Below are 24,930 nucleotides of genomic sequence, written 5' to 3'. Positions count from 1 at the left end.
TTATATGTTTCACATTCATATCATATTCATATTTCATTTTCATATTTAAGTCTCCCAAACAAAGTTTGGAGACTTATTGTTTTTGCTCAGTTCTTATTATTTTTATTATTCTTCTTCCTCTTCTTCCTCTTCCGCCACTTTAAAAAATGAACTTGTCCGCAGCGTTTCTCCAAAACCGCTTGTCAGATTGACTTAGAATTTCATAGAATGGTAGACTGATATGTCTAGGTGAGCCATCAATCTTTCGTTTGTGCATTGGGGTCTATTAAGGGGTATTTTGGGGGGTAGAAAGGAGGAAGGGGTTTACTATAGAACCCTATGGGATTTTATTTTCTAAAATTTTCAAATGAATATAACTTGAAAATTGTAAGTGATAGATACATGCAGTCTTCAGAATTGATTATAGGACAATAAAACAAATCACATGAAATATAGGGGGAGACCCTGGGAGTTCATCCCCACCCCCTTCAATTTAAGAATATGCTTATATTTTGTAAACAGATCCCCACCCCTAAACCATATATATTCTTGAATGGGACGATAAAACAAATCAAATGAAATTAATGGGAGGTCCCAGGGGGTCATCCCCACCCCAGTCAATTTGAGAATGTGCTATTATCTTGTAAACAGACCAAATCCCCACCCCTAAACCATATATATTCTTGTAGGGGACAATATAACAAATAAAATTAAATTAAAGGGAAGTCCCTAGGGGGTCATCCCCACCCCCTCTTGTTTGAAAACTTATAAACGGTCAACATCCCCACCCCTAAACTATATATATTCTTGTAGGGGACAATAAAACAAATGAAATGAAATTAAAGGGAAGTTCCTAGGGGGTCACCCCACCCCCTCTTATTTGAAAACTTGTAAACGGTCAACATCCCCACCCTAAACCATATATATTCTTGTAGGGGACAATAAAACAAATGAAATGAAATAAAAGGGAGTTCTGTAGGGGGTCACCCCACCCCCTCTTGTTTGAAAACTTGTAAACGGTCAACATCCCCACCCCTAAACCATATATATTCTTGTAGGGGACAATAAAACAAATGAAATGAAATAAGAGGGAAGTCCCTAGGGGGTCACCCCACCCCCTCTTGTTTGAAAACTTGTAAACGGTCAACATCCCCACCCCTTAACCATATATATTCTTGTATGGGACAATAAAGCTAATCAAATGAAATTAAAGGGAAGTTCCTGGGGGTTGCCCCACCCCGTTCAATTTGAGAATATGCTATTATCTTGTAAACGGTCCAGATCCCCACCTTAAACCATATACATTCTTGTAGGGGACAATAAAACAAATGAAATGAAATGTAGGTAAATTCCCTGGGGGTCACCACCACCCCCTCCTGTTTGAATACTTGTAAATGGTGGAGATCCCTACTCGTAAGCCATATATATTCTTGTATGGGACAAAACATCAAATCAAATGAACATGGGACCATATGAATGGCGAGTTATGGGAGCTTTGTTTGGGAGACTTCGTCACAGCATCCTGTTACAATTACTTCTTGTTCTTGACGATTTACGACAAATAGTTTTTCCTTGCGTATTTTGAAACAAACTATAGCTTTATACGCTATGTTTTGCTTTACATACTGAGTATTTAAATAAGTACAATAGAAAGTTAAAGCGATTCTTTATTATTATTTAAATGATATATATATATATTCATATTCAAATGGCATGAGTTATGCATGAACACAAAGCGGCAATATTGACCATATATATATACTTATATAAACACTTTTCGAATTAGCCACTGGTCAATGTCACATTAAGGAAGGGCGGAAGACGAGAGTCGCCACTGCAGGTACTTGTAACTTTATTTATTCTTATAGCCATGTTTAAAATGTTTCGATTAAAGTAAAAGTTATTTAAGCGTTTCAAATATATAGCATTCAGCTTGGCTTGATAGCCGCATTTTGGTATATTAGTAAACGTTTGAATAAAACTCTATTGCATGCGAATATTTTAGTTTTACATAGTGTTCATATTTATTGGAACACATTGTAAACTTGGTTTACAATTTTTATATTTGCAGATTAATATAATAAAGTATTTAAACTGGACGACACATTCAATGCAGAAAATGTCTCACGCTTAGGGTTTATAGTGACCTAATCTTCGCCAAGGTCGGCGATATATTGTCGTCCTATTTTACCAGCGAAAAAGATGTTAAAATCTCGTTAACCGATTACGCACATAAATGCACGAAACCGAAACAGAGTATCTTAAAACCAAAACGTAAATCAACGATAAAAAATAAAGATAGGAAACAAATTATCACCACTTACCAAAAAAAGATGAAAGAGGTAATATAAATACATCAAAATGACGAATAAAATGTTTAAATTAAAATTTTAAATATGGAGATTACTGTTATTTGTGTTACATTACTGAAAGTTACGCAAAAACAAAATCCACAGATTGACTGTTAATTTTTAGTTATTTCATAAAATATGGTGTCATAGGTATCTAGGAGCAATCCCTATGTTGATCCTTCCTCGGAATTAGGTATATTCATGATTTCCTTTTTCGCAAGTACACTAGGTTTTTAAACCTTCAGTTTATTCGTCAAATACCTGCGAAGGAAGTTAAATATCTTCATTTGAACTATGAAGTTAAAAATGTTTAATTTTCCTTTTATGTTTATAACGCAATTAATTCCTATTCGAACGAATGCGGTTTTACACGATTGTCAAAGTTTGTATTATATTGTGCTTGTAAATTTTGACGTCCAGCATTACTGAAGAGACCATACTTTCCGTAATGCGCATTAAGTGCAATCAAATTAGTATTGGTCATGTCATATCAAAGCAATGTGAATAATCATGCACTTACCTCATTCTGTAAATTTATGTTTATACCACGGTCTATTAGCAATCTAACGATTTCAGTTTTATCGTACACTACAGCATGGTGAAGTGCAGTTCTACCATCCTGTTCAAAGAAATACTAAGCGGTGTTAACATAAAATTGAATGATAACGATTGCAGCAGGTATATAAACTAATGCATGACTACATAGTGTCGCAGTTATCGTAGCTCGTCGACCCTGCAGCCGATATAATAATCAAATAAAAATGATAATAACTGTTATCAATTTTTTACTTGATAATAATAAGAAGAAGACAATTTGTGATAGATGTTCAAATCTCGATAATTAATTCAGAAAAGTTAAGGCAATATTTGTTCTGGACGCCGTAACGATTTCTTGGACCGTTGTGTGTAAATTATGTCACAAGTGACGACGAATATATTTCAATTGTCAACATTAACATCAACAACAAGCCGTCCTATATCTCCCAAATACTACCTAAGAACAACTTATTATTTACAGGAGTTGCGTACAATAACTTAAAATAAATAGCCTTTTAGTTTGGGTTAAATTGCTAAACTTTGTATGCAAAGAAAAAAAAAATTCACAGATTAACTGATATTTTGTTAGCCATTTCATAATATATGCCATCATAGATATCTAGGAGCAATCCCTATGTTGCTAATTCCTTGGGGCGCGGTATTTTTATGATTTCACTTTTTTGCTAGGACACACGTCTTTTTAACCTTAAGTTTATTCGTCAAATATCTGCGATAAAATTTCCTTTCTTCATTTCAACTAAGAAATTAAGTATGTTTAATTTTCTGTTCGTGAGAAAAGACGCAACTAATTCCTATTTGCACGCATACAGTTTTACAAAATGTCAAAAGTTTGTATCAAATTGTGATTGTATATTTTGACATCCAGCATTTTTAAAGAGACACTAATTTCACAAATGCATATTAAATGCAGTTAAATAAGTATTGATACTGTCATATCAAACATTGACATATGAATGGTGTAATCAATGTGACTAATTATCCACTTACAATATGCGGTAAATGTATGTCAATACCACGGTCGATTAGCATTGTGACGATTTCAGTTTGCCCGTTCGATACAGCAAGGTAAAATGCAGTACTACCATTCTGTACAAAGAAATACAAAGCAGTGTATACATACAATTGAATGCTAACGATTGCAGCTGATATATTAACTAACGCATGACTACATAGTGTCGCATTTATCGTAGCACGTCGACCCTGTAGCAGATAAAATAATCAAATAAAAATGATAATTGTTGTTATCAAATTTTCACTTGATGATAATAGTAAGGTGACAATTTGTGATATTTGTTTAAATTTTGATAATTCATTAAGAAAAATTAAGGCAAGAAACAGAAAATCGGAAAACCAAACCGTAAATCAACAATAGAAAAATAATATAATAAACAAATCTTCACCAATTACAAAAGAAAAAAGGTAAAGGGTAATTTTATACACCGAAATGGCGATAAAAAAGTGAATGTTAAATTATAAATAGGGAGATTAATTTAATGAGGAATCAACAGGAGCATATAATCTAGACATATTAGTAAATCTAAATAAGTCTTGCCAGCATGAAGTGTATATACAATTTTAACAATATCAAACCAGATGAAATACATAAGAAAAGCATTAATTTACCAGAAAAAATGTACACCAACAATAGTGATAGCTTATGGAAATCATGTGCAAGATATAACTTTATTATAGACAGTCACTAGACATTTGGTAAAATAACTTATATGAGATATTGTACATGTTGTATTTATAGGTGTCAAGACAAGTAGCATAGTGTAGCCTGTGTTGAAGAAAAATATTAACAAGTAGTCTGGACATTCGATAAATATTTCTAAATCTGACATAATTTCATCTTTATTTATTTTAGATTTCCGACCAGATAGGTGTAATTTGATACAAGACCGCATGAAGACCATAATTTAGGTTTGAGTTGATATTGTATGTCTTGATTACTACCACAATATACAAATAGTATAATTTTGAGGTTGGCATGAACAAATGAAAGGTTGAAATCTTACCTTTAGAAATGTTTTGGACCGTTGTGTGTAATTTGTGACACAATTAACAAAAAATATCATTCAATTGTTGCATAACTTAAAATAACTAGCCTTTTAGTTTGAGTTAAATTGCTAAAATGTGTATGCAAGATAACAAATTCACAGATTGACTGATAATTTTTAGTTATTTTATAAAATATGCTATAATAGATACCTAGGAGCAATCCCTATGCTGCTAATTCCTTGAAGTGCAGTACTTTTATGATGATCTTTTTTGATAGGACACAAATTTAATTTCTTCATTAGAAAAAGAAGATTAGTATGTATAATTTTCTTTTCATTTCAAAATGACCCAGTTAATTCCTATAGTCGAAAGTGTACGGTTTCACAAGATTGTCAAAGTTTGTATCAAATTGTGATTGTACATTTTGACATCCAGCATTTGTGAAGAGACATTACTTTCCGTAATCATATTCAATGCAGTTAAATAAGTATTGGTAATGTCATAACAAAGATTGTAAATAATCATCCACTTACCTTATTCGGTAAATGTATATTAATACCACGGCCGATTAGCAACCTTACGGTTTCAGTTCGCCCGTACCATGTAGCCTCGTGAAGTGCAGTATTACCATCCTGTACAAAGAAACACTAATCAGTGTTAACATAACATTTGATATTTATATTTGATATATAAACTTACACATGGCAACTAATTGTCGCATTTATCGTGGCACGTCGTTCCTTTAGCGGATGTAATAATCAAAGAACTACATCGGGAAATAAATTTTATCAAATTTTCACTTGATAATAATAATACGGTGACAATTTGTGTCAGCTGTTCAAATCTCGTTAATCGATTGAAAAAAATAACTTCAAACAAGAAACAGACACAGAGTATCTTGACAGTTACTAATAATTGAATTATAAAATTAAAGTTTGGAAACAAATCATCACTATTTTAAAAGAGATAAGTCATATCAATCGGTTTCTTTCTGCAATGTTTCGGAATGTACATAAATATGTAAGATTAATATCACCGCCGATTAGCAACCTTGATATTACAGTTGGTCCGTCCAATGCAACATCGTGGCGTGCAGTACTACTATTTTGTATAAAGATACTTAATATATCAATGCTAACATACTAGCTAATGATCAAGGACGCAGCTGATATCATCAACTAATTTCAGACACTGTAATGTCGCATTCATTGTTGAAAGTTGACACGAATGACGACATATAATAATCAAATAACTATATTGGACAATAATTTCATTCGTTTTTTTCACTTGATTATCATAAAACAGCGAATTTATTTTTCGATTTTCAAATACAGTTAATCGATTGAGACAATTTAGGCAACAGACCGAAACTGTGTGTAATAAAACCAAGATCTATAAAAAAAAATACAATAAAGATGGGAAACAAGAAAGTATTTTTTATTCAAATTGTTGTTCAACCGTGAACTTATTAATAAAAAAAACACCCGTTCCACAATCTAGACCATTTAACGTTCTCAAAACTTATAGACGGATAATTTCAAATACAATGCAACTGTGACGGTTACGTGCCATTTTGCATTATTAACATTTTTAAATGTTGTCATGGATTTAAAACTGATAAAAATATCAAAACAGCATTCATCTAAACGTAACAATTTGATATAAGACCGTATTTTATGTCACGTATAATGCCGGAATATACACATGGTATAATTTCTAGGTTTGCATAAACAAACGAAAAGTTGAAATATTTCCTTTAGAAATGTGTTGGCCGCCGTAACAATTTGTTGGAACGTTGTGTGTAAATTGTGTCACAAGTGACGAAGAATATATTTCAATTGTCAACATGAACAACACAAACAAACCGTCCTATATCTCCCGAATATTACCTACCTTAGAACAACTTATTAGTTACAGGAGTTGCATACAATAACCTAAAATAACTAGCCCTTTCGTTTAGGTAAAGTTGCTCAAATTTGTATGCAAAGATAAAAAATCACAGATTGACTGATATTTTTTTAGTTATTTCATAAAATACACCTTCATAGATATTTAGGAGCAATCATTATGTTGCTTATTCCTTGGAGTGCGGTATTTTTATGGTTTCACTTATTTGCTAGGACACATGTTTTTTAAAACAGATGTTTGTTCGTCAAATATCTGCGACAAAATTTAATTTCTTCATTTGAACTAAGAAGTTGAGTATGTTTAATTTTCTTTTCGTGAGATAAGATGCAATTATTTCCGATTTGAACGTATACGGTTTAACAAGATTGTCAAAGTTTTTATCAGATTGTGATTGTACTTTTTGACATCCAGCATTTTTGAAGAGACATTAATTTCCGTAATCATATTAAATGCAGTTGAAATAAGTATAGATTATAACATGCCCTTTTCCATATTGGCCCTGGTATTATCCCGAGACTTCCATATCGACCTCGAGGCTTTAGCCGAGGGCCGATATGGGTCGAGGGATGATACCAGGGCCAATATGGAAAAGGGCATGTTATAATCTATTTATCACATATTTAAGTTTTGCAGGAAAGAAGAAAAAAGTTCTCAATTATAACAATTTAATGAAACAAACAGGTCAATCTTTAAAAAATATCACAAACGTTTTATCACATTTTCAAATTTAGTTTTTATCATTTACTCCATAGAAATTTATTGTCACATTTCCTCTTATTTTAGAATATGGCAATACACAAACGCGTGAATTTGGCATAATTGGGGCTAAATCTATAACTGTTGGTTGTGCACTGTTGCTAGTTGCCATTGTAGCAGAATTCCCCTCATAACTTTCAATGCAAGCAACCATTGCATCGACATTTACATTTGTTAAATCATCATCTGTTAATTGTTCAATATTGTGAGTCGATGTACTTGGCTGATAAGAGACATTTCCAGGTTTATTAACTATAGATCCTCCGTTACCAGAAGAGATGTCACTCAAAATGTTTGACATTTTTTCTTGCTGCTCTAGAGAAGAAGAGCTATATTGGTTTATAGATTGAACATTACGGTTTCCAGTCAACTGCATTATCCGGGTAGTTTCAACGTTAGAATGTTATAATGAAGTAACTGTTGTTTTTTCTGGCACTGTGGTTAACTTTACGGCCTGTGAGACCAGCTTTAAGAGACATAGTTTTTGCCAGGTCACCAAGCTTGTTCTTTCCAAGTGGTTGTTTACTAAACCACAGTGCTCTAATAGGTGGAAAAGTGCTGTCAGGGGTAATATTGTGGAGTGTTGACAGATACATCCTACTGTCTGGTGTCAAAGTATCAACAGGCCGTCTTTTCATGAACTCTTTAAATGCATTTACAGGACATCTTGGGTCACCTACAAAGAAGACCAATGATTAAACTTACAAAATAAAGAAGAAACTTTTTTCAAAACATACAACACTTTTTATAAATATTCTTAAATGTAAATCGCAGAGAATATATGTTATGTTATGTTATGTATTAAGAATTCGATTTCGGCTTTTTTGTGTTTTGTTCCTATTGCTGCAAAGTAGTTTTATTGTGAGTTTATATATGAATTGATATTACAAATATGTGTTTTTGTAAGATTAAAATGTCACGATATAGTTCTATACGGTATTTACCTGGGTTTTCAAACATTTTAGATGCAAACGACCTTGTATTTCATGACTCCCCTTGTCTTGTTTTTGTCATTCTGTCTGAATATTCAAGATAGTGCTTTCCTTCAGATGTTGCTTTCATTGTTACATCACCAAATAACATATCTGTATGCTCTTGCCTACTTCTCATTCCAAAATGGAGACTGTTATTTAACCATACTGTGTTTGTTAAGGCTTCAGGGTTACCTAAAATAACATAAATTGAATATAAAACGATGCGAAATTACATGTATATTATATACGAATAATTTATATGCAATTGTACATTATACAAATGCAACTACCTTTTTTTCTTTCATTGAAAGAATTCTAAAAATTGAGAGGAGAGTCTCTGGAAATAACTTTTTTAGTTATAGAAAAAAAATACAACCATAGTTTATTGTATAACTGAAACTTTTGACGAATTTTAATTACTATCCTATTATTAAACGGGAACTGTGTTTTAACTATAAAATAAATTTTAAATACTTTATTAATACTTGATCATAAAAACTTACTTATTCCTAGCAGATTTTTGTTGAACAAGAAATCAGAAGTGAAGGGGTCTGCACGTCTTTTTTTGTTTCCAAGTCCTTACCCTTTTAATGCTTTACGCTTCGCTCCTAGAACATCCCGAGAGTGTGCAAATTCCTTGTCCTTTAATATACTGATGTTGCTTTTTCATTCAGATATCTGTGTATCGAGGATTGTATGCATTTTAGTGAATCCGGCTCATATTCTTTTCTATCTTTTGTCCGTACTGCTATAGAAAATCTGGCCAGATACATATTCATTGCTTCAACTGGAATATCCTCTGGATTGCGTAATTCTCCGACACTTGTTAACCAGTCTTTCAGAATGTTAATGTCACTTACTGTTTTTTTTTCTCGTATTGGCGTTTTTCATTAGTTCCACAAAGTCTCCCGTTTCGCCATCTTCCACTGCGACGAAACGAGCACCGTCACCGTCATTGTTCGCCATTGTCGTTAAGGACGCAATGACGTCACGTCATTTAGAGGGCACAATATCAATTTCTCTTTTTTGACCCGGGCAATTTTGAGGTTATCACATATGCAAAACCTAAGGTATTCATAACAAGTATGTGATAAGTATTGTTATCATATACTTAGACTAAATAACATATGATTTTTACAGTATGATAATAGCATTAAATTAAAGTATTTTCCATATTTTCCGAATTGGTGCTTAGCGGGCTGATATGAAAAGTTTATCACATGCTTCGATTGTTAGCACATGCCTTTCCGTAACGTTATCACATGGCATTCCGGTGATACTCGGCAAATTCCGGAAAATACACCTCAATGCTACGTTTTCAGTGAAAAACATTACAAAGTAGTGTACAAAACAATTATTTGAATAGTGGAAAATATATTGTGTAAAATGATTAAATTGAATTAAAAAAAAAATAAACAAATAAATCAATGCAGTTTTTAAGTTTTTCTGAAACATAATTTAGAAAGTTACTTTAAAAAAGTTGACTTTTCCAAACAATGTTCATTATGTATGTTGTTGAATTATTTTTTGTCGATTCGTCAATATTTAAATGATTTTTTTCCTCAGTTGAGGCATATGATAGAAAGATTTCATATTGAATGTATCAAATTTTGGGTCCAACGTCCGTGAACTTTTTACTCTTTCAACTTCTTTTCAGGAACCACGTAGAAGGATCAATATATGAATCTGTTATTTTTCTCTACTGTTGAAGCATAAGATAAAAAGATCATAACATGTCATTTTTCATTTCGCATGTATTATCAGCCCTCGGTCAATATCAGCCCTCGAGCCATGCGGCTCTTGGGCTGATATTGAACCTAGGGCTGATAATACATGCGATATGAAAAATGCCATGTAATAATCTGATATTATCATATACTTAGACTAAATAACATATGTTTTTTACAGTATGATAATAGCTTTAAATTAAAATATTTTCCCTATTTTTCGAATTGGTGCTTAGCGGGCTGATATGAAAAGTTTATCACATGCTTCGATTGTTATCACATGCCTTTCCGTAACGTTATCACATGGCATTCCGGTGATACTCGGCAAATTCCGGAAAATACACCTCAATGCTACGTTTTCAGTGAAAAACATTACAAAGTAGTGTACACAACAATTATTTGAATACTGGAAAGTATGTTGTGTAAATAATTAAATTGAATTAAAAAAAAAAAGAGAATAAAAAAATTATTAAATAAATGCATTTTTTAAGTTTTTCTGAAACATAATTTAGAAAGATACTTTAAAAAAGTTGACATTTCCAAATAATGTTCATTATGCATATTGTTGAATTATTTTTTTATCGATTCGTCCATATAAAATGTCTTTTTTTTTTCTCTGTTGAGGCATATGATTGAAAGATTTCATATTGAATGTATCAAATTTTGGGTGCGACGTCCGTGAACTTTTTACTCTTTCAACTTCTTTTCGGGAACCACATAGATGGATCAATATATGAATCTGTTATTTTTCTCTACTGTTGAAGCATATGATAAAAAGATCATAACATGTCATTTTTCATATCGCATGTATTATCAGCCCTCGGTCAATATCAGCCCTCGAGCCATGCGGCTCTTGGGCTGATATTAAACCTAGGGCTGATAATACATGCGATATGAAAAATGCCATGTAATAATCTGATAATAGTGTCATATTAAACATTGACTTATGATTGTTGTAATCAATGTGAATAATTATCCACTTACATTTTTCGGTAAATTTATATCAATACCATGGTCGATGAGCAATCTAACGATTTCAGTTTGCCCGAACACTATAGCCTCGTGAAGTGCATTACTGCCATCCTGTACAAAGAAATACTAAACGGTGTTAACATACAATTGAATGCTAACGAGTGTAGCTGATATATATACACTAACGCATAACTATATAATGTCGCATTTATCGTAGCTGATCGACCCTGCAGCCGATATAATAATCAAATAGAAATTTTAATAATAATTATCAAATTTTTACTTGCTGATAATACATGTAATAGTAAGATGACAATGTGACATAGATGTTCAAATCTCGTTTCTCGATTAAGAAAAAATAAGGCAAGAAACAGAAACAGAGTATCTTAAAACCAAAAAGTAAATCAACCATAGAAAAAAAATATGGGAAACAAATCATAACCACTTACCAAAAGAAAAATGAAGGGTATACTTATACACCGAAATGGCGATAAAAACGTGAATTGTAAATTCCAAATATGGAGAGTAATTTAATGAGGAAATAAACTCATCATAGATATCAGGACTAAATTTTTTTATATACGTCAGACGCGCGTTTCGGCTGCAAAAGACTCATCAGTGACGCTCGAACCAATAAAATTAAAAAGGCCAAATAAAGTACGAAGTTGAAGAGCATTGAGGACCAAAATTCCTAAAAGTTTTGCCAAATCCAGGGGATGGAATCAACAGGAGCATATAAACTAGGCATACTAGTAAGTATAAGCCAGTCTTGCCAGTATGAAATATAAAAACAATTTGTACAATATCAAACCTGATAAAAAAAACATCAGAAAAGCATTAATTTAAAAGAAACAGTGTACGCCGAAAGTAACTTATCGGAATCCTGTTCAAGAGATTCATTTGTTTTAAAAGAGACAGTCACTGATTTTACCTCATATTCAACATTGGAATTATTCAAGTCAAAAGTCGTTAGAAAAGGAACCTAAGATCTGATTCATAGGTTATAGGACAAGTGTGTACACTGCGTTTAAGACAAATTTTAACAAGTAGTCCGGACATTCGATAAATATTCCAAAATCTGACATAATTTCATCGTTATTTAGATTTCCGACAAGATATGTGTAATTTGACCGCATGAAGACCATAACGGGGTATCAGTTGATATATTATGTCACGATTACTGCAAGAATACACAAATGATATAATGTTGAGATTGGTATAAACAAACGGAAAATTGAAATCTTTCCTGTAAAAATGTGTTGGACGCCATTACGACTAGTTGGACTGTTAGGGATAAATGGTGTCACAAATAACGACAAATATCTGTCAATTGTCAACATTAACAGAGGGACGAAAGATACCAAAGGGACAGTTAAACTCATAAATCTAAAACAAACTGACAACGCCATGGCTAAAAATGAAAAAGACAAACAGAAAAACAATAGTACACATGACACAACATAGAAAACTAAAGAATAAACAACACGAACCCCACCAAAAACTAGGGTTGATCTCAGGTGCTCCTGAAGGGTAAGCATATCCTGCTCCACATGTGGCACCCGTCGTGTTGCTTATGTGATTACAAATCCGGTAAATAGTTTAATTCGGTAGGTCACATTCATGAAAGTGAAGGGGGTTGTAGATACGACGTAAGGAACATATCCGATATCATTTGTGAAACGGTTATTCCATAACGGTCAACCAACTCGTGATGGCGTCCGTAAAATTTACGAAGGGAAGATTTCAACCTCACCATTTGGAACTCTTGGTTTAATAGCTTCCTTGTGAGCAGTAACCCTCTATCAAGAAAATCATGATAGGAAATGCAAGCGCGGGAATATCGTATCAATTGGGAGATATATACCCCGTATGCAGGTGCTGCTGGAATGTTGCTACTTAGAAATGGAAAGTTCACAATTGAAAAGCTGAAATCATCTCTTTTGTCGTAAAGTTTTGTTTTCAACCGACCCTCATTGTCAATTTCTAGATGTAAGTCAAGATATGAAGCCGACTTAACTGTATCTGTAGTATCCTTTATCTCCAATTCGATGGGATAGATGCGTTCCACATAGTCACCAAATTTTGAGTTGTTTAGTGAAAGAACGTCATCCATATATATAGCGGAAAGTAGAGTTAAAGGATATTGCTAACTTCTTATTTTTCTTCCTAAGAAAAATAAGAAGTTATTATTTTTCTTCCTAAGAAGTTTCTGCATGAAGTCAGCCTCATTATAATTAAGAAACAAGTCGGCAAGTAGAGGGGCACAGTTTGTTCCCATTGGGATGCCGACAGTCTGTTGAAAAACACGTCCTACGAACGTTACAAATATGTTGTCAATCAAGAAATCAAGCATCTTGATAATATCGGTTTCAGAGAATTTTTTGTTTGAATAAGAGTGATTCTTTACAAAGTATGATTTATCCATCCCTAAGACAAGATACTTGTATCTACGTTGACCATTCTTTTTTATGAAGCAAAGTAATACCAACTCTTTCAATTTGTCTTTTAGTTTGGAATGTGGAATACTTGTGTAGAGAATAGAAAAGTCAAATGTTTTAATACTGTTACAAGATGAAAGAGAGTTAGATTGTATGTACTCTAAAAGATCGTTGGAATTTTTAAGTATCCACATCTGATTCACGCCACCTCTAGAATAGGCAGTTTCACAATACCTTTGAAGAATTAACAACACAACAAATCCGTCCTATATCCCCCGAATACTACTTTTTTCAGAAAATGTTATCTGTTACAGGAGTTGCACACAATCACTTAAAATAACTAGCCTTTTATATTTGGTTAAATTACTACAAATATGGATGAATAAATGAAACATCAACAAAATGACTGATGATTTTTTGGATATTTCATAAAATATGCTATCATAGATATCTAGGAGCAATCCCTATGTTGCCAATTCCTTGGAGTGCAGTATTTTTATGATTTCACTTACTTGCTAGGACAAATGTCTTTTAAACCTTAAAATTATTCGTCATATATCAGCGACAAAATTTAATTTCTTCATTTTAACTAAAAAGTTAAGTATTTTGAATTTTCTTTATTTGAGAAAAGACGCAAATAATTCCTATTTGAACGTATACGGTTTTACAAATTGTCAAAGTTTGTATCAAATTGTGATTGTACATTTTGGCATTCAACATTTTTGAAGAGACACTAATTTCACAAATGCATATTAAATGCAGGTAAATAAGTATTGATAATGTTATATCAAACATTGACTTATGATAAGTGTAACCAATGTGAATAATTATCCACTTACCTTTTTCGGTAAATTTATATCAATACCACGGTCGATTAGCAATCTAACAATTTCAATTTGCCCCTTCCATGCAGCATCGTGAAGTGCAGTACTACCATTCTGTACAAAGAAATACTGAGCGGTGTTACCATGACATGATATTCTAAAGATTGTAGCTGATATATACACTAACGCATAACTACATAATGTCGCATTTATCGTAGCTGATCGACCCTGCCGCCGATATAATAATCAAATAAAAATTATAATAACTGTTATCAAATTTTCACTTGCTGATAATAGTAAGATGACAATGTGTGATAAATGTTCAAATCTCGTTAATCGATTACAAAAAGTTAAGGCAAGAAACAGAAACAGAGTATCTTAAAACCAAAAAGTAAATCAACAATATAATATAAACATGGGAAACAAATCATCACCACTTACCAAAAGAAAAGTAAAGGGTATACTTATACAACGAAATGGCGATATAAAAGTGAATTTTAAATTCCAAATATTGATTTATTTAATGAGGAATCAACAGGAGCATATAAACTAGGCATATTAGTAAATATAAGCCAGTCTTGCCAGTATGAAATGTAAATACAATTTGTACAAATCAAAAATCGTAAGAAAAGGAAACTATGATCTGCTTGAATTTTAGTAAATTACCTAATATGAGGTATTGTGTTTAAGTAGGTTAACTTTTTATTCCTGAGAATAGACGCAAGTAATTTCTATTTGAACGTAAACGGTTTTATAAGATAGTCAAATACAATTGAGAATGGAAATGGGGAATGTGTCAAATTGAGAAGAACCCGACCATAGAGCAGAAAATATAGCAAGATACTCCTGCACCCGAAGGCGTCCTTCAGCTGGCCTAAAACACATATGCATACTATTTCAGTGATAATGGACGTCATACTAAACTCAGAATTATCGACAAGAAAATAAAATTAAAAAGCATACCAGACTAACAAAGGCCAGAGGCTCCTGACTTGCGTCGGAGTTAAACATGTTTTTTTGAGATCTCAAACCTTCCCTAATACCTCTAGCCAATGTAGTAAAACAAACGCACAACAATACGCAGCTAAACACAGTTTAAGAGAAGTCCGAGTTACAATAATAAATAAATAACAACATACTACCATTAGCTAGTTATTTTAAGTGATTGTGTGCAACTCCTGTAACAGATAACATTTTCTTACAAAAGTAGTATTCGGGGGATATAGGACGGACCTCAATTAAACTGATTGAAAGATTATGTGTTTGTCATGTGAATATCAGGCACAATCCCTTCTGTTAAGGGTTTGGTATTATATCATCATGAAATATATGAGAAGAATATAACCCGTGCCAAGCCAACAACTGATATTAGAATACATGTGTTTTATTCCGATTCAAAGACCCTAAAAGTGAATCAATATTAAAGCCAAAATATGCAATCTTTAATGACTTCACAACAGTATCGTAACTTCATCCCTTCTTAATAAGCTTGTTTAAAGGTTTTGTTAGCTCTTGGGGCGAATACTCACATGTACATCTTTGTAAAGATTATTACCATAAAAGATTTGATGTGAAATACCTGAATGTATAAGATGTTTGCGAGTTGAGTTATATTTACGAATTAATTCCTTATACGGATGACAAAACTATTTAAATGTTTTGACTAGTTGGTGATATCGAAAACCCTGGTGTAATAATTGTTCAGTAATACCAATATTTCACCAATTCAAATGTAATACGTTGTTACATACACGAGCGAATCGTACAAGTTGAGATATATTAACACCATAATATGGTGACAAGGGAACGTCACCATCTAAGAATTGATAATTACACCTAATTGCGGCCAAGCTTAGCGAAAGGTCGTTCGACATAATCAGTCAAACAAACTTTATTAATTTAACTCTTTAAGGAATGATCGTTTTCATTGGACAATGTAAACCTTCGACCTCACACCTGCGAAAATAGAACACTCGTACTATATCGTTGAATGGACTGATAAATATTCACGTAGCTGGTCAAGGTCGTTTAAAGCTTCCATCGTCGTATTCGCGTACATGGAAAAAAGTAAAATCACAAAAATACTGAAATTAGAGGAAAATCAATTCGGAAAGTCCATAATCACATGGCAAAATCTTTAACAATACGCATCAAAAACGAATGGACAAGAACTGTCATATTCCTGACTTGGTACAGGCATTTTCAAATGTAGAAAATGGTGGATTAAACCTGGTTTTATAGCGCTAACCCTCTCACGTTAGTGACAGTCTCATCAAATTCCGTTATATTTACATTGATGCGTTAACTAAACAGACACAATAAATAAAATAGTCAAAATATGGGTACATCAGTCATCATCGTTTTAAAAGGAACAATTTAACAGAACACAAAAAAAAAACCATCTATCTACAAACACATTCATTGATTTATGTGTCTGACGTTAAAAAATTAAAAGTATGTAAGAATAAATTTCAGAAATAGACCGAGATTTAAAATAGTCCAAAAGTTATATATATCATTTATAAGAATCCACAAATAATTAATTCCACAACGCAATTGAATGATTTTGACGTTTGTGGTTCAATGTATTTTGTAATTCATAATAGAAATATATCATAATGACATAAAAAAGAACATTATCATACTGACATGATTGTGTTCTTGATTATTCAATCACAATTCTAGCTTTTATAAATGTGCAACAGTTTTCACATCGAAATATTTAATTCAAATGTCTCCTCTGGATCAAGGGACGACATCAAAAGTTCAATGTAGGATAAAAAAACACTTACATATTTTTTTTCATTGACCCCCCTCCCCCTCCCCCTACCCAAGTTGCTCATTCTGCCTTTTCTTTTACTCAATGGACTCGATGAATTAACGTTGTACTCGAAAAATGAAACCCTACTTTACTACAAACACTTTTCATTTTCTTTGCCAAGTTTTAGGTATTCGACATAGGATAGAGATTTCTTTCTGATTCCGTTTACTTGGGAAAAAAAATCCCGAAATTTTAAGTAAATTCATAACATGTAACCAACCATGCTTTGTTAAGAAAAAAAGGAGAACGCAAACCATGGCACAGGGGAATTAAATGTAGTTTGTAAACTCCAACGATATACTTTAATTGTTGGCAAATAAAAGAGCACATCAAATGGACCAGAGTGATACCGTATTTTTGTTCATGTCCACTACGAAACGGTTTAAATCTCCTTCAGTATCTGGTTTTAAAATTATGAAAAAAATATCAGTGTACAGCTTAGTACGTGCTTTGATGAATATAATCATTCTTGTTACAATTGCAATATAGGGATTGGGAAAAAAAAAACATGTAAATATGTCCATTACAAAACGGTCAACTACGAAACAAGTATTAGAGATTTTGTATTTTTCAATTTTATTCGTGCAAAACAAATAACAAGGCTTAGTTTTATGTATTTTTAGTATGCTATCAACATAGAGTAGGGTCGATGTTAACTACGACGCCGTTCGTTTTTGTCCACTTCGATCGAAACGGTTTTGTCCACTGCGACACTCATCAAAATGTCCACTGTCTATTATCTATCGATCATGAAAAATGGTTCTCAAAATATAAAAAGATAGAGCTTTCTAGTTTATAAAGTAAAACAACTGGGATGTCTATAGGTTACATTCAAATGCAAAGTGGAAAGGGATTAATATAAAACAGGGACGAAAGATACCAAAGGGACAGTTAAACTCATAAATCTAAAACAAACTGACAACGCCATGGCTAAAAATGAAAAAGACAAACAGAAAAACAATAGTACACATGCCACAACATAGAAAACTAAAGAATAAACAACACGAACCCCACCAAAAAACTAGGGGTGATCTCAGGTGCTCCGGAAGGGTAAGCAGATCCTGCTCCACATGCGGCACCCGTCGTGTTGCTTATGTGATAACAAATCCGGTAAATAGTCTAATTCGGTAGGTCACATTCAGGAAAGGGAAGGGGATTGTAGTTACGACGCAGGGAACATATCCGATATCATTTGTGATACGGTTATTCCATAACGGTCAACCAACTCGTGATGGCGTCCGTAAAATTTACGAAGGGATGATTTCAACTTCCCCATTTGGAACTCTTGGTTTAATAGCTTCCTTGTGAGCAGCAACCCTCTATCAAGAAAATCATGATAGGAAATGCAAGCACGGGAATATCGTATCAATTGGGAGATATATACCCCGTATGCAGGTGCTGCTGGAATGTTGCTACTTAGAAATGGAAAGTTCACAATTGGAAAGCTGAAATCATTTCTTTTGTCGTAAAGTTTTGTTTTCAACCGACCCTCATTGTCAATTTCTAGATGTAAGTCAAGATATGAGGCCGACTTAACTGTATCTGTAGTATCCTTTATCTATAGCTCGATTGGATAGATGCGTTCCACATAGTCACCAAATTTTGAATTATTTAGTGAAAGAACATCATCTATATAGCGAAACGTAGAGTTAAAGGATAGTGCTAACCTGCATGAAGTCTGCCTCATAATAATAAAGAAACAAGTCGGCAAGTAGAGGGGCACAGTTTGTTCCCATTGGAATGCCGACAGTCTGTTGAAAAACACGTCATCCGAACGTAACAAATATGTTGTCAATCAAGTTGCAAAACTTGTTTCCCAATCCACTATAACTAAATATGTTTAAACTAATTGAAATGCAATAAGATGTACGTTTAAAAGCAGTTTCGTAGTGGACAAATGTCCCCTACGAAACAGTACATACATTATGAAAATGATATCATTTTAAAGAGTATTTTAGATTGCACGTTTTATTTACAAACAGGTCTATAATAGAGGTATTGGAAATATCTCTAGAAATAAAAATTTCGACAAGTTGATTTTTCATTTTTTTAGGTCTGAAATTCACACTTTTATTGAAAAGTAAAATCACAAAAATATTGAAATTAGAGGAAAATCAATTCGGAAACTCAAATAACAAAACACATCAAAAACGAATGGACAAGAACTGTCATATTCCTGACTTGGTACAGGTGTTTTCAAATGTCGAAAATGATGGATTAAAACTGGTTTTATAGCGCTAACCTTCTCACTTTTATGACAGTCTCATCAAATTCCGTTATATTAACATTGATGCTTTAACTAAACAAACACAATAAATAAAATAGTCAAAATATGGGTACATCAGTCATCATAGTATAACAATTTTAAAAGGAGCAAATTAACAGAACACAAAAAACATCTATCTACAAACACATTCATTGATTTGTGTGTCTGACGTCAGCTAATTTTATACGTCACATAAATTTGTCGTTCACACGTTATGAGAACCAAAGAAATACAAAAAGTCGCACATACAATACACACCACCAAAAAATGAAAGACAATAAAAACACATTGACAATGTATAAGTACCGAGCCACGTCAAACGGATATCACATAAAACCATTCAACAGTAAAAGTAATATTAATAATAGAACAAAGACAAATGAAAGAACTATAAAACACGTGGTTAAGATGATAATCAACATCAGTACGCAGAATATATACATCAAGACCATCGTGTATTATTTGTGAAGTTGATACGGAATATTTATCAACAAGGTCTTGGTACCTTCCGATGAACTTTTTTTAGAAAAAGGACGAGATGTTGTTTGACATACTCCTGGTTCATCAACTTTCTACTCAGACAGTGATGACGTTTTACAAAGTCTGAGTCGGAGCTGCAAGCTCTTGAGTATCGAATAAGTTGGGAAATATATATCCCATATGCAGGTTAAGTTGGTATATTGCTACTAAGGCGGGGGAAATTTATAATTTCAAAATTAAAATCGTCTCGTTTGTCAAAGATTCTGGTACTGAAATGACAGTGTAAGTCAAATTCGAGATATAAGTCTAAAACTGAGACGGAGGAAGCCGTGTCTGTTGTTTCTTTAATCTCTAGTTCTGGGAGATATATTAATGGAACCCACTCAGAAAAGTTCGGATTGTTTATGGAAAGAACATCATCAATATATCTGAAAGTGAAATTAAATAATCTGGCTTCTTTGATCCTCTTGTTTTTGACAAGTATCTGGAGTAACTTCGATTCATAAGAAAATAAGAAGAGTTCGGCAAGAAGAGGCGCACAGTTTGTTCTCATATGAATGCCGACAATTTGTTGGAAAAGTCTACCTCCAAACTCAACAAATATGTTGTCGATAAGAAACTCCAGCATACTGACCACTTGTTCTTCTGTGTAGCATGTTTTACCTTTTTGTTTGTCACTATTTACGAGATATGCCTTATGAAATCCGAAAGAAAACCACCCTTATAACTGACAACAATATGCATAACCTATAAATATTTACAGGTTCATGTTACTCCAGTGCTGTAATTATTATTTATTTGACACCGATTTTACATATATCCATATATGTCAATCAAGTTTTTTCCAAATTATGTTAAGAAGGGGAGGAGGTTCATTGAAAAAAACTATGTGAATTAAGTTTTTTTCTTATCCTACATTGAACTTTTGATATCGTCCCTTAATCCAGAAAGGAGACAGTTAAATTAAATATTTCGATGGGAAAAAAAGATCAGATTTTAAGGTCTGAAATGTTACTATTCCTCAAAATAATAATATCAATGAATTTTACACGCATACATGTATAAAAGCTAGAAATGAAATTGGATAATCAAGAACACAATACAGCGATTGAAGATTTGAAACGACCTTGACCATCTACGTGAATATTGATCAGTCCATTCAACGTTATAGTACGTGTGTTCTATTTTCGTAGGTGTAAAATCGAAAGTTTTAATTGACCAATGAAAACGATCGTTCCTTAAAGAGTTTGTTTGACTGATTATGTCGCACGACCTTTCGCTGAGCTTGGACGCATTTGGGTGTATATTTAAAAAAAGAAGATGTGGTTTCTACAAGAGACCAACATGACACAGAAATGAACAACTATAGGTCACCGTACGGCCTTCAATTATGAGCATAGTCAGCTATAAAAGGCCACGAAATGACAATGTAAAACAATTCAAACGAGAATTGTTCATTATACACTACGACATTGGGGGACAATTTCCTCCGTTTATGGTACGCTTAGGTACTGTGTGTATGTTTTATAGCATGAACATAATCAAAGAGGAATGACAGTGCAACCCATCATTAATTATTGTAATGGATCAGTATTATGAGATACTTATTACAAGTGGGCTATATCATCTAATTTCTCCGTCCAGACCTGAAACGAGGATATTTAATATTCTTCATATTTTTTTGAGTAAAAAATAGATTTCTTTTCAATTTTTTTATTTTCCCCCCAAAAAACGCCTAGCCCCTTTTTTTTCTAAAATATACCCCAAAGATAAACCCTTTCAGAGAGTTGGAGAAGGTAATTAATATATATTATTGCTGATGTATTTTACTGCATTGTTTTATTATTCATTATAATCCACGTCTCTTTCTTTAAAACGGTGTCTTATATAGTGATCCTCAAATTTCCCCGTGTCTTTCTTTAAAACAGTGTCTTATATACTGATCCTCAAATTTCCTCGTGTCTTTCTTTTAAACAGTGTCTCATTTACTGATCCTCAAATTTCCCCGTGTATTTCTATAAAACACTGTTTTAACGGAATAAATGTACTCAATTGACATTTATTTCGTTATTCTCAAATTGTAAAATTTCATGGAACAAAACACAGTCTTCTTTACGGTTTGAAGTGCATTACGGAATAAATCTATTCAGTTGACATTTATTTCGTTATTCTCTAATTCTAAAAAGAAAACCCTTTCAGAGAGGTGAAGAAGGTTGTTGATATATATTATTGTTGATGTATTTGACTGCAATGTTTTACAAGTATTAGCCTTTCAAAAAAGGCTAGCCGTCTCTTAGCTGATGAAAATGGAAAGTGTTCTCGCTTTGTAGATTAAATCATTTACTAAAAATAGCCACGTGCATCAATCAACAAATGTTACCACACACGCGAGGTCACTCGTTATGAAGTAGTATATATCGTTTAACGTTGTTGTTGACGAAACTCCAGAAAATTCGGCTATTTATAGATAAAAGTTACCTGTGTACCATTATCATGAATATGCATGATTAATAACCAGGCAAAATCAAATTGCTAAAAGAGAGAAGACAAATCCGATACTCTGCGGGATTGAAGGACATTTACTAATTTTGGATTGTCCTAACCAATCAATAAACTTTGATTATTCACGTCTCGTAATATCGTCCAATCAGGTAGTAACAAGCATTCACGCACTGACTGTCCATCGTTCAATTCTTAATATCGTCCCCGAGGAGAAGATAATTATTCATTATAATCTACGTCTTTTTTTTTCAAAACAATGTCTTATATACTGATCCTCAAATTTCCCCGTCTCTTTCTTCAAAACAGAGTCTTATATCCTGATTCTCAAATTTCCCCGTTTCTTTCTTTAAAACTCTGTCTTAATATAATAAATGTACTCAATTGACATTTATTTCGTTATTCTCAAATTGTAAAACGTCATAGAATGAAACGCCGTCTTATTTACAATTATATATTATAAAGTTTGAAGTGCATTACGGAATAAATCTATCCAGTTGACATTTATTTCGTTATTATCTAATTCTAAAACTGTAATAATCATTCTTTTATTCAATCACAACAGGAAATGGTCCATTATTAACAATATTTCAAAGTACGGGGAAATTTGACGATATAGCCTACAAGTGACCACGACAGTGTTAGGATTATAACCTATCGTCAGTATGGAATAAATAAAAATGGTTCATATATTCATCCGTATAAAAGCGGCACATGTATTTTATTTTATCCTTATATTTCTCATTATGCGGTACAAGATAATTAAGTCGCTGTATGGATAAAGAACTTAGAATATTACTTAATACAGTATTTCGACCCCACTATTTGAAGTTAACAAATCATTTACTTGATTCGCTTGACCAAAGGTTTGTAAACTATACAAATCCTTGTTTTTACGTTCGTAGTAACATATAGTACATTCTATTGTCGGTCACCTGTGTCAATTCACGTGTACACTGACTGCATTGCTGTTGTACTTGAATCTTTCGGCAAATGCAATGAGACGTTACAAGTTGTTTGTTTATGATACGCCAGAATGGTATCAATGAACTATCAAACGCTAAACTTCACTGCATTTCACTGTAACGATAGGAAATGAAAAAGCATCTCTTTTCTCATAAATTTTATTGTCAAATATGTTTTCCTATAATGCTTTAATTTCATAACAACATTATTTCAGCGTCCAAAAAAAAACAATGGAGTCACATTTACTCTAAAACATTGTATACTAGAAGTTTTGATTACATAATGAAGTATGAATGCAAATAAATGAAATGTGAAATGTTTATCATATTCTTAAAACTCACCCAGTTTTGAAAATTTATATTTGCTCCTAGTTCTAAGCACTGTTCTACGTTTTTCTTGTCTCCACGCTCAGCATAAAGTATTAGAACCTGTACCACAAGATACAAGTTATTCATCAATGTTGTAATGAGGATGTATATTACATGTGTAAGAGGAGTACCTATGTTTGATATTGACAAACTGATCAATTATCTTCAATTATGAATAATGAACATGAGTAATGTCGAAACCATCTGTTTACATGTAAACCATCATAAAAATATACTAGATCTACACGTGATAAACAAGTCTTAACAAGTCTAATTTCAAAACAACGTTCAAACCTATAATTGCGTTGAAGAAACACCGCATTTTGATACGTGTGCATGCAAAACAAATTTTTTGGTGATAGGGTCTAAATATAACACAACCAACGTTTTCCAAAAGACCAATGAAGCGAAAAAGTATATTTCAACATGTATTAGTTTCGAACACCATTAGATATATATTTGTTGTACCTTGTTAATCTGTTCCCTTTTTTCTTCTGAGCTCATTCTGAAAACTCTGTAAATAAAGCTGATATCAATGTAATTTAAAATTATCATTTATTAAAATGTTATGCTTTCCTATATTTCAGCAATAGAATTGGAATAAATAAATGAAATATAGAGTTACATCATAACAATAGATTGAATAATTGATTCTAATTCACTGATGATTACTAATTATAGTCGATAAAAATGGATCGTTTATTCATACATGATCATCTTAATTTGAACGATTGTTAGATATGTAATAGACGAATATTTCAAAATTAATGTGACAGCCTACCTGGTCCTTCTCGACACTAATTTAATAAACGATACAATATGATTTGGAGACGATAGATAAGGTCCTTTTTGTACTGCGTTCAATGTTACACATATGAAATACAGCATACCGTGAGAGTTGGGGTCTAGTGGCATGCAGTTTGTTAGAATGTTACTTTGCATGTTATTGGTTTTGTTTTTTCAAATGACTGATTGTTTAAAGATCGATTATATAATTTAGGGTAAGGAAAACAACAACTTCAAATGAATATAACATTTGGTC

The sequence above is a fragment of the Mytilus galloprovincialis genome, chromosome 14, assembly GCF_965363235.1.
Source record: "Mytilus galloprovincialis chromosome 14, xbMytGall1.hap1.1, whole genome shotgun sequence".
Lineage (NCBI taxonomy): Eukaryota > Metazoa > Mollusca > Bivalvia > Mytilida > Mytilidae > Mytilus > Mytilus galloprovincialis.
Note: the sequence above shows the minus strand (reverse complement) of the source record.